At 42.4% G+C, this 12,095-nt stretch overlaps 1 long non-coding RNA gene across 3 annotated transcripts; it reads left to right on the forward strand.

Moving 5' to 3' along the window:
• The first annotated feature begins 5,254 nt into the window (after window positions 1-5,254).
• On the forward strand, window positions 5,255-10,131 carry LOC135401062 (uncharacterized). Of its 3 annotated transcripts, none has more exons than XR_010424714.1 (4): window positions 5,255-6,374; window positions 6,461-6,530; window positions 7,521-7,595; window positions 7,951-10,131. It is a non-coding gene; the product is annotated as an uncharacterized LOC135401062 (long non-coding RNA). The 3 variants fall into 3 exon arrangements; XR_010424715.1 differs by having other exon boundaries at window positions 5,255-5,464; window positions 6,076-6,530; XR_010424713.1 differs by having other exon boundaries at window positions 5,255-6,530.
• The last annotated feature ends 1,964 nt before the right edge of the window (window positions 10,132-12,095 follow it).

The raw sequence follows: 12,095 nt of genomic DNA on the forward strand, positions 1-12,095 counted from the left end.
AAAGGCATATGTGTCACATGGGATTTTTAAAGGCATTCACAGTATATAATACCTTGTATGAACTGTTGTAGATCTAAGCAGCCTCTACAGTACACTCTCAGAAATTAAAACTTGTCAGGGAACAGTGATAATTATTCCAGTTAATAGGCATGCACATGTACACTATAAGAAGAAAATTATTTATTGAGAATGCCCTACTGTTGATCACACTCATGCAGCTGTAGGTTTACCTTCGGCCTCTTGGAACACTTTGTGGTTGCCTTAGCTGCAGGGGGAGTGTCATCCAGCATGTCAACTACTTGCAGAAATATTGACGTATTTAAGATTATGACACAGTTTGAAGGGTTTCAATTCAGGAAATTTGCAGTGGCAGGGCCTGCCAGAGTGAAACCTACTGAATATTTTATGGTGTCGAAGTGGCAGTTCCTCCAGGATAGGAATATCTTAGATGGGAGCAAAAAGCTTGAAATTAACAAAGTGTTGTTTGCATTAAGCAATTTGTAATACACTGAACACATAGGCAGCAAAACAAAAATTTAAAATTCAGCATGTATGAAAATTGGGTGCAACAAATTTGCATAATGTACGTGTACATTGTCATTCCTGAGGTATATATTGCCATTGTAGCAAGGTCACAAAACAATAAACGTAGCCTTTTGCGACCTCCCTGCACGTTCATTGTATCCTGAAACGCATAAGTGCAAGAAATAAATCTTCAACTTGAATAAACTTGATGTTGTATAAACTTGACATAAAATGTTGAATAATATAATGAATGATATAAAATATTGAATAAACTTGAACTCGTATATTTTCTTTACTCATCATCAGTGATCTTCATTACAAAAGCATATCGTGTTAGACTTTTTTGTTTGCGTTTCACAGACTGAGTACACGAGGGCCAAAATGACAAAATCACAACTGTTTCAAGCTCCAAATAGTCCTGTTGCAATTTGAAGACCATACGTGGAGCTGCATTTTTTGGAACATGCTCCACATAACAAGCATGACAAAGTCGGCACTGGATAGCAGGACCCCGTCCCCAAGCAGCTTTTCTCACGCTGCAGTTTTATTCAACAAAAGCACGTGAGTGCTGCAGAAGGACATTCAGTTTGGCACAATCGCGCCTGCAAATAATCAGAACAAATAAAGGAAGAAGCAAACAAACATAAAGGGCTGTACTTCAAAAAGAGATAAGTCCTGTGTCTCAAGCAGGTGTTACCACTTTCTAAGTAACTTAATTGATTAAGCTTACATCACTACCTGATTAACTGTCCTAACGAGTGTGATCTAATTGCGTGAAGTAATTATTTGGGCTGCTTCGGTGTGTCCATATGTGCGAGGCAAAGCACCGCTGTCGTTTACTAAAGGACTCTTTCTAAGCCGATGCTTGATATAAATCATACTAAACGCATACACGGCTAAAACATTGCGGCTGTGATTCTACAGAACGATCTCTTTCTGCCATGCGAGTATATCTTTTCCCGGACCATTCTTTATGGAACAATTTTTGTCCAGAACGCAGTACGGGATATTATATACATGGTTGTTGTTAACCTCAAGTCGTTTCTTATTGAAATATTGGCTGGGAAACGTGCTGTAGTACAATCCCCAGCGCTGCAGTGCAGTGACGGTCTAGTTTCGGAATGAAAAACATAACGTAATTAAGAATCGAACGGCAGGACACCTGTGAAACACTGTTAGGATACATCAGTATACTGGCACCTTACAAAATCGTGTGATGACAAACAACGACCAATGCTTGCAGCGCAATAAATACTCACAATCTCTGTTGCCTCCCATTGTTTTCTATGGGCACACACAGCGCTTTAGGGCCTCCCAACATGGCGGCCCGAAGGCACGCCTCTCCCCCACGAGCCCCTCTCCCATGCGCGATCCAGCCTTTATCAGTGGTGGAGCCCTATGGTGGAGCCCACTGATCTCGATTGTAAAAGGCTGGATCGCGGATAGGGAGCGCGAGCGTGAGGAAACCGGCCGCCATCTTACTGTACCCACAACAGTCGCCGCAGCGATCGTGGCAACTTCTTGGAATTACGGTCGTACCAACCGTACTGGCAAAGTTACAGGGCCTAAATTTATACAGGTGAGTAATTCTTTATCAAGGAATAAATAGGCGTCCATTCTGTATATTTAGTTGACCATTATGAAGTGTTTTTTTTGCACAAAACGAGCACTGGATGCAGGTTGCTTGATCGCTCTTCCGAGGTTCAATCGAGCACACTTGCATGTTACCTTGTGGCAAATACAGTTTGAGTGCATAATGTGCTTGAAAGAACATGTTATAGTACACTGGTAGTGTTGTCATCAATATATGTGCGAGCACTCGAGCGCTTTTTTTGCATGCATTGCTAGCATGGTACACGGTGTTCTCTGCGGAAGCAAGTGCCACATTCATTTCTTTGAGTTACCTTCGCGCACAAGTTCGGTATTAGGTCATAATTAGACCAAGATTGTCACCTTTTTTCATGTATTGGTATTGTTTTGTGCCTTGGTTTGATTTGTGACACAGAATGCTACGTGACGGTGGTGTGGCGCGACTTGGATAACGCCTTGTGTCTCAGCTGTATCGTCAGCTTGTTAGATAATAATAATTTGTGCGTGCCGTGCTATTTGTAGCAGTTTTTAAGGCAAAAGTGGTCTCTCGTCAATACAGGTTTCGTCATGTGGACTACCCAGTGAATAATCTGTGCAGTGTGATATGACTGGGAGTACAGATAAGTATCAAGTTCCTCATCCACTGGTTTCTACTTTGCAGGAAGGAACCACCTCAGTGCACGCACTGTGGTCAGCCTCTCTCAAATTTGCAAATTTTCTTACATGTTCACATCAGAAACACACCTTAGGCTCCTTCACCCAGCAATATAATAATTATAATTCTTTTTAGAAGAGTTCCCCATATTCTTATTAGAATAGTTTTTAATCTTCTCAATTTTTAGAAGATACAGGGATTGTAAGCCATGTTTTAAACTGATGTTTTAACATTTGTCCAATGCATTTATTAAACAACATTCATTTTTAACTGGTTGCACCCAAACCAATGTTCTGATGTATTATTGCCTTTGTTGTCGATGCACCATAAAAATTGGAATAATCATCAATACAGGTTACTTCACAGCTGCTTCGACATACTCAAGAAATGGGTGCAGAACCTGCGTAATGCCCACAAACTTTGACTACCACAGCACCTCCAGAAAGTAAAGGCATATGTGTCACATGTGATTTTGAAAGACATTCACAGTATATAATACCTTGTATGAACTGTTGTAGATCTAAGCAGCCTCTACAGTACACTCTCAGAAATTAAAACATGTCAGGGAACTGTGATAATTGTTTCAGTTGATAGGCATGCACATATATGCTATAAGAAGAAATTTATTTATTGAGGATGCATTTCTCTGGTACTGATGTTGTTTACATCTACTGTTGATCACATTAAATTTAAAATTCAGCATATATGAGAAAATATCAGGAGGGAAGTTGCTATCCTTTGCTCATTCCAACCTAAAATTGAGTGCTACAAATTTAGAGAGTGTACCTGTCCATTGTCATCCCTAAAATATATACTGTCATTGTAGGAAGGTCAGAAAACAATAAATGTAGTCTTTTGCGACCTCCCTGCACGTTCATTGTATCCTGAAACGCATAAGTGCAAGAAATAAATGTTGATCTTGAAATATGTATACTCTCTTTACTCATCATCAGTGATCTTCTTTACAAAAGCATATCGTGTTAGACTTTTTTGTTTACGCTTCACAGACAGGATACACGAGGTCCAAAATGACAAAAGCACAACTGTCTCAAGCTCCAAATCGTTCTGTTGCAATGTGCAGACCATACGTGTGTAGTGCAAGAGGGCCCTTGCACATCAAAGGGTAAGATGGGAGTCACAGTTAATGAAAGTGGTTCCTATGAGAGACTTCGATGCTGAAGAAACTTGTGCAAACTGCGGAAAGTGCCATAGAAGATCTCCAGAAAGCGTGTCTGGTCTCACAACGGTGCCCCTTTTAGATGACGATGATACTGATTGGTGTTTCAGATGTGGAGCTGCATTTTCTGTAACGTGCTCCACATAACAAGCATGACAAAGCCAGTGCTGGATAGCAGGCCCCCGTCCCTAAGCAGCTTTGCTCACGCTGCAATTGTATTCAGCAAAAGCATGTGAGTACTCGAGATGGACATTCAGTTTGGCACAACCGCGCCTGCAAATACGCAGAACAAATGAAGGAAGCAACAAACAAACATAGAAGGGCTGTACTTCAAAGAGAGATAAGTCCTGTGTCTCAAGGAGGTGTTACCACTTTCTAAGTAACTTAATTGATTAAGCTTACATCACTACCTGATTAACTGTCCTAACGAGTGTGATCTAATTGCGTGAAGTAATTATTTGCGCTGCTTCGGTGTGTCCATATTTGCGAGGCAAAGCACCGCTGTCGTTTACTAAAAGGCTCTTTCTAAGGCGATGCTTGCTATAAATCATACTAAACGCATACACGGCTAAAACAACGGCTGTGATTCTACAGAACGATCTCTTTCTGCCATGCGAGTATATCTTTTCCCGGACCGTTCTTTATTGAACAATTTTTGTTCAGAACGCGGTACGGGATATTATATACATGGTTGTTGTTAACCTCAAGCCGTTTCTTATTGAAATATTGGCTGGGAAACGTACTGTAGTACAATCCCCAGCGCTGCACTGCTGTGACGGTCTAGTTTCGGAATGCAAAACATAACGTAATTAAGAATCGAACGGCAGGACACCTGTGAAACACTGTTAGGATACATCATTATACTGGCACCTTACAAAATTGTGTGATGACAAGCAACGATCAACGCCTGCAGCGCTATAAATACTCACAATCTCCGTTGCCTCCCATTGTTTTCTATGGGCGCACACTGCGCTTTAGGGCCTCCCAACATGGCGGCCCGAATGCACGCCTCTCCCCCGCGAGCCCCTCTCCCATGCGCCATCCAGCCTTTATAGATAGAGATCAGAGATCAGTGGTGGAGCCTTGGGTGGAGCCATTAGCAGTGCCCTCAAAATGTGAGACTGCGTGAAACGGCTGCACGCATGCAGTAAAACGCATAGGTGAAAAATTTGCTCTGCTAATGTGCCATGTACAAACAATGATTGTGCACCGCTTAGACAACTAAAAAGTAAAACGAAAAAGTGAAAACATGCACATACACGCTTAATGCGCTCCCAACTCATATATGAGGCTCCGGGATTTGGCGCTCCACATTTTGGATCCCGTCAACTGATTTGAAATATGCAGAAACGCGCGAGGATGCTTGCCCATGGTCTTTCTAGTTTTGTAACTTTTCGTTCATCATTTTCGCGGGACGTTTACGTGAGGATAGCACGAGTGTCACTCTGTTTGTGAAATACAAGTCGTCGACGAAGCAAAATCTCAGTGGGAGGCGATCACCGTGCAAATGACGTGAAGTAAGCATTACGGGGCTCAAGCTTTCGATACCGTAACGGACAAACTGCTGATACAGTTAAATGGATCTCTGATTTCGTTGTATTGCATGCGTTTTCTGCGCGTCTTTGCACAATGAATACAGGGACAGTTGTGCTGTGTGAGGAAGAGTGTGTGTCTATAAGGGTACACGCAAAAGTCGATCGTACAAACGCACATGCTTAGAAGATCTTGAAACAGTGTCGCGTCTGCCTGCATGTTGCTGTGTAACTGAGCATACAGTTTTTGTTACAGTGAGCAGTTGTTTTTTCTCCCCCCGTTTTTCGAATGTGCTTGTCGGCCTGTCGTCTGCCTTTCCATTATTCAGGTGAAAGGCAGACTGGTTGGGGAATTTGCGCAGTTCAACGCAGGACGGAATTTTCACATAATGTCTGATATTTATATAATGCAGTTGCTAGATATCTTATGATTTTGTGCACGTTTTGTTCTTATGGAAAGCTTTTCTTTGTGTGTGTGTGTGTGAAGCATCTATGTCTGCACAGTATACACCTTCATCTGAGAAGTACTTCAGAACACCGCATCAGCTGAGATTGCGTTTTATACCTTCATGCATTAAGCATCTGTCGTTTTCCAGCTCCTTGCCTTTGAAATGGAAGCACAGTAAGCATATGCCAACACCCATACATGGGAGGAGAGAGCTGGAGCCATGGTTTTGTTGCAGTTGACCTGGGCACCTTTCGCACCTTGGCATGCTTTGCAGAACTTAGATGCATATGTAATCCTCACCTCGTCACCTTTCTACTCCAGCAGTTCAGATAATTCTTCGGTACACCAGAACCATGCGAATACCTGCTTCTCCCCTGTGGTACGCCTTCTGCTGTGGTTATTTATGAAGGTGTCTACTGGTCAGAAAGCAGTGGCTCTGTGTTGAGGGTATGACACTGCACAATCTCAATTTATTGAATAATACAGGTGTGTAACATATTTAGTCGCCATTGTAATTTGCCCATGGCATATAGGTGCCCTGGTCAGTGCTATGTTCTGCCAACACTGCTAAGAGAGAAGACAGATGGAGTCATCAAGAAGTTGGTAAGCATTTCTTTGTGCTGTAGCTCTATTTTTCTGAGAAGGGGTGGGTGGGTGGATATGTGGAATATTTATACACCTATCTGAGCCATCGTGCAACCTCTGTCATAATGAACATAAAGGCGCATACAGAGATTATGCGTAAACATGCATACATTAGTTCTTAGTGCTACATTAGTGCTACAGTACACATTTATGTTTCAATATGTAGTGCATATACAGGGTGTTTCATGTAAAGTGATAACTACATGAGTTCATAGTAAAGTGATATTGGAACTGGCGATATAGGCACTGGAGCATTGCGGGACTTTCGGTAATTACCAGTTCTGGAAACATTTGCCGCCGTCGAGGAAGGCTTTGGACAATTTTTAATTGCAGGAAATTTATTTTTAGTGAATTGAACTTCAAAAATTGCCACGCGAGCCTCACTTCCTTTTTACAGCAATACGAAGTCCTATACGGATAGCGCCCAAGAGGCCCAACGAAAACTATGCGAAAATAACTAAAGCAGATGGCGTTGTGTGTAGAGCACACATAGTACTTTTACAACAGTAAGCCAGCTTTGGCATTTTCTTTGACTATTTCGTTTATATTTGGTATTGTGGCTGCAACATACGGCAGAAAATGACTAATGGGGAATTATTGGCAGTTATCTATATTCTATTGTGTACTGTACTTCACCTGGAATTTTCGAATTTTGACACCGCTCTGCTCCCTTAAAAACGAACTTCACTGCATAGCACGCTCCTAGCCAACCATAATCTCGAATGATATCATTATCTGCCCTGATTTGTTGAAAACGGGAGGCATACATCTTTTTGTGACACTTATGCTGTTCATAATTGTCACAAAAAAGGCGTACAGCTACCGTTTTCAACAAATCAGGGCAGATAACGATATCATTCGAGATGATGGTTGACTAGGAGCGTGCTATGCGGTGAAGTTCATTTCTAAGAGTGTGGTCGAACACTGGTCTAATTTTTGTCATTACAGGTAACCTACTTCAACTGACTCCTCTATACATGACAATCGCTACAAGGAAATGGGCTTCCGGTTCTATGACCACATGTACGTCCCTCTTTTGAAAGTATATTAAAAATAAAGTACATAGCGTGTACGTGATGATGTAGCATATCTGCTCAAAAGCACAATTTTTTTGCTTGAAAGTTTTTTTTTCCTACAGTAGGTTCTCAAAAATGGCTTGGGTCAATCACATCACTACAGTGCTGATGAGAAACATCATCGCTTTACCTTGTTTCATTCAAATACCAAAAGCACATGCCAACTCAATTTTAACCCCTGAATTATCATAAGACTTTCTGTGGAAGAGATAGAACTAATGAAATTATATTATTATCTGATAATGTGGCACTGTTTTCCTGGCACTCTTCATAATTTCACTCTTAAAATACTTTACTTGCAGAAGCCGGGAGAGGCCCATGTGTATCCTACCATCATCCATCACACAACAGATGACCTGCAAGCTTCTGCATCAGTCTGTTTTGACCGAAGGGTTCATGGTCGGGCATCTGGCATGCTACCTTCTTTACCGTTAACGTTGTGTACAGTCCTAGAGCTTAACTAATTAACTGTTACGTTAACATGGAATCACTGTTTGGAGCATACACAGATTGACGCTGTGCACAAATTTCATAATGGACATCGATTAAGTACTACTAGTTGCCATAACCAGTTCCCATGTAACCCCCCCCCCCCAATTGTAGAGGCGGTTGCCTTGGAAGGTCCACCCTTATTAAGTTTTTGCGCGCTACAGCTGAGTGATAAACGCCTGTTGGATTGCAAGGACACAGCACATCTTGTTATCAGGGGGCAAACTGGGAATTAATCTGGAATAGCAGTAAAATGTTACTCAAATGTATGAAACAGGATACGAAAAGATTTTGAAGACAGCGCGTAAGTGTTACTAGCAGACTTCTTATACAGTAACAATGGCATTATCAACGGAAAGTATGCAAGTGTTATTTGAATTCTGGGTGGCAGCGTCACCAGCCTGCACATCAGTAAGATGTTCGTGGTGTTGCCAGAAACCTTTTTGCATTCTATGTTGCGCATTTTTTAGGCAACTTTTCATATCGAATCACATCCGAGTTGTTCTGTCAGGTAATGAGAACTCCTTCTCTCTCAGTTTGGAAATCCACAGGTACCATTTCCGTATCTGCAGTACAGGAAATATCAGGCTGGTGGCTTTTTGAAGGCACCACCGTGTAGATGACATTTGGTCTCACCGCAAATGAAAAAAACAACAAGAACAAAAACATTCATCCTGGTCAAAAATTAAATAATTCAGCTGTTCACTCTAACTGGATGAAACTGCTTTCAAGAAGTATAGGACAGTCAATAGCCACTACACTCAGCACGTGCTAGTTCTTAATCGATGTGGATCATCAGATTTGTGCATGGCTGTGAACAACGTCAAAGTTGAGCAGGTGGTTCAGGTGTTTCAATTTGAAGAGCAAAGCATGTGTAACTTAGTCACTTAGCCTGTTGCTGCTATCTTGTCTCAAAGGAGTGCTAATTGTTAAAGCAATAAAAATCTCTTATGTTAAGCCTATAGTCTGGAACCATTCACTAGCTGGTTAAAAATGTAAAATACCATTCGCAACAAATTATGTATTTCTGCTGTATGTTCGAACTGCTAGTACACCTTGGTGTAAGTGACCAAACTAGATTTATATTTGTACGTTCTGGCTAGGAACTGGTGCAGTTAGCGAGTACTGCAAGGAAATATAATTTATTGCAACGGTGCTTCGTTTTGGCGCATTTTTTGTGTGGGAGTGGAAGGTCCCCCCCACTCCCGGGGGCATCAAGTGACTCCCCTTACGGGGTCACTTGATGCCGGTAAGAGTCAAAACAGATCCATGGAAGTGGGAGTCAAATGACTCCCCTTGATGGCATCAAATGACCCCCTGCCTTGATGGAGTCATAGTGACTCCAGGAGGGGGGTATATATGTGGCAGGGTCACCCTGACTCCCTTATTTTTTAGAGTGCACACTGTACTGTAACCGGTTACCTATTTGCCTAAACTGTATTTTATGTACATCTGTGTAGGCGATACAGATACACTGCGTATCGCCAGTTTGCAAGGTGAGTATGGCACAAGCTTGGGAAAAACAAGAGCATGGTCATTCCAGCCTGTGCAGTGAACAGGTCTGGCAAGCCTTCCCCACAGAAACTGCCACAGGCTTCAAGTACCCAAGATCCTAACTGAAGGTACCTCTTCGCACAGCTCGTCTATCGCATTTAAAATAATTCAGCATCTGTATTTAGGATGATTTATAGCTCTCAGGATGATGCATGGTTCATGAGTTCAATACGTTGTGTCGAAACACAACACTAGTCCTTTTTAATGAGTCTTGCGGAACGACAGATGAGCACTCCTTTCGTGACATTGTGTACCGTTGCTACAGCGAACAATTTCTTGAGCAAGACTGATAAACAAACGAAAAGCAGAGTCTGTCTTCCAAATATGTATATTCCTTGTAACTTCCGTGTTTGTTAAGTGACCCATGTTGATGTCCCCCCTCATGTAATGCCTGCAAGGGCCTTTGAGGTATATTCATAAATAAATAAATATCAAAACCGGAAAAAGATGTAACATCTATTGTAACACCTATCCTCTCTTTGTGTGAATGATACATAAACATTCTCAGAAGATATGTAGTCACACTTTGCCTCATTGTGCCTAAAGGCTAGTTCCACCTCTTACATCATCTCCACATCTTCAATCTCCAAAGCAGTACAAGCCTAAAGTAATCAGCTACTACATAAAAAAGGAGGGGGAGGAAAATAAAAGCTGGCACATCTAAAATTCGAAGAAACCCTGGTGCTTTCACGGGGCTACTCACGGCTCAGTCCTGGATCAGATCCCGATGGAAAACAGCTTTTCTAAGCCTCCCTGATAGATTCCCTTGATTGCCCTGTCTGTGAGGCACAACTCATTGGCTTGGTGAAAACTGGGCTTGGGTCTAATAGTGCGGTTTGGAATAGAGGGAGCAAGGAACATCTCTCTACGGTCTTAAGAAAGATATCAACATTACCTGTCAAGGCACAGCATTTCATATCGCTTTCAGTAAGTACAACACTGCTCATAGCAGTTACCATTCGTGTTGGGAAAGCATGCTGAAGTCAACTCAGGCAGTGCATCCAGAACTGTGAGTCAGGTTCATAGAGAGCACCTGGTGAGAGGGACAGCAACAGTGTCCAGCAGTGATGGCCACTAACTACTTCTACAGTAGTTTAACTATAACTACTAACTACTTTGCGATGGAGTAGTTTAACTAGTAGTTCAACTACTTTTCAGGGGAATAGTTAAAACTACTCTTTTAACTACTGCAATGCATTTTAACTACATCTATAACTACTTAACGATGTCCATCAACAGCAATCCCTTGTAGTGTTGTTGGACACCTAAATATGAATCACAAGCAGTAATAATGATATTTAAAATACGTATACTCGTGTGCCTACTGTCGTAAAATCCACTGTCTGTCCCATGTATATATTATGCGCTGACAAAATAGCTTGTTGCGGGAATATTTTCTATGGAGTGAAAGCTTCCGCTATAAAGGTACGTACAACATACGACGGGCCATGTACGAGATTTACACTCAGGCTCCTTCGTCACAGATCTGTGCGCCACGCACAAATATTGTGGTGGCTGCCGATTGCGCCACTGTGGACCTTAAAGGTCAGATATGCCGATTTTGAAGTGCCGCAGAACTGAGCGATACTCGCGCTGTGTGTTTATTACCGAAAGCTGAATATGTGTGCGAAATATCTTGCTCCAACTGTTCGTAGTTTTTTAGAAAACAGTTTTTTTAGTTCCCACGCCCAGCCGTCCGACCGTCGGTAAACCCTGCGCACGGGCGCACCGACGTCACTGCTCTCGGTTTATCTGTCTTTGGCTTGGCATGGACTCTTGGCTTGGCTGCTTGGCTTCTTTCGTTTCGTCCTCTGTGCATCGTACATAAGCGAACAGCTGTTATGTTGTTGCTAAGCCGGAAACAAAGCATGTGAATTTTTTTTTTTTTGTTTTGGCACGGCGTCGTTTGGAAAGTGCACTTCCACAAACGACGAATTCCAGTCACAACATCGCACAGAGGTTGGTTCGCGAATGAGTTCGCTGCTGCTGCACTGTTTACTTATCGCGGAACGGTGGAACCCGGCTGTCCGCCATCTTCAAGCACAGATACGTGAAGCCGTGAGAAGCCGTAGCTGAAATCCACTGACAAGTACGAAGGCGCGTACACGTCACAATGCCCGTTCGGGTGCATCTACGTCATAAAAATGGCTGCGCCCATGTGTGTTTCGGAATGAATTATCTATTTTTTTGACATGGTACTGTACCGAACTGAGAGAATGAAGGTGCATTTTGGGGAGAGCTGGATGTGGGCTTTCAGAATATCACAACCGTTTCGACTATTTGGGATATCGGCATAGCTGACCTTTAAAATATTTTCGCTTAGCCACTATGATCGATCATGTAGCCATCCTATGCGGTTATGTGCACACCAGGACGGTAACCAAGGTATTATGCAGGCCGCTAC

This window comes from Ornithodoros turicata, chromosome 1 (genome assembly GCF_037126465.1).
Source record: "Ornithodoros turicata isolate Travis chromosome 1, ASM3712646v1, whole genome shotgun sequence".
Classification (NCBI taxonomy): Eukaryota; Metazoa; Arthropoda; class Arachnida; order Ixodida; family Argasidae; genus Ornithodoros; species Ornithodoros turicata.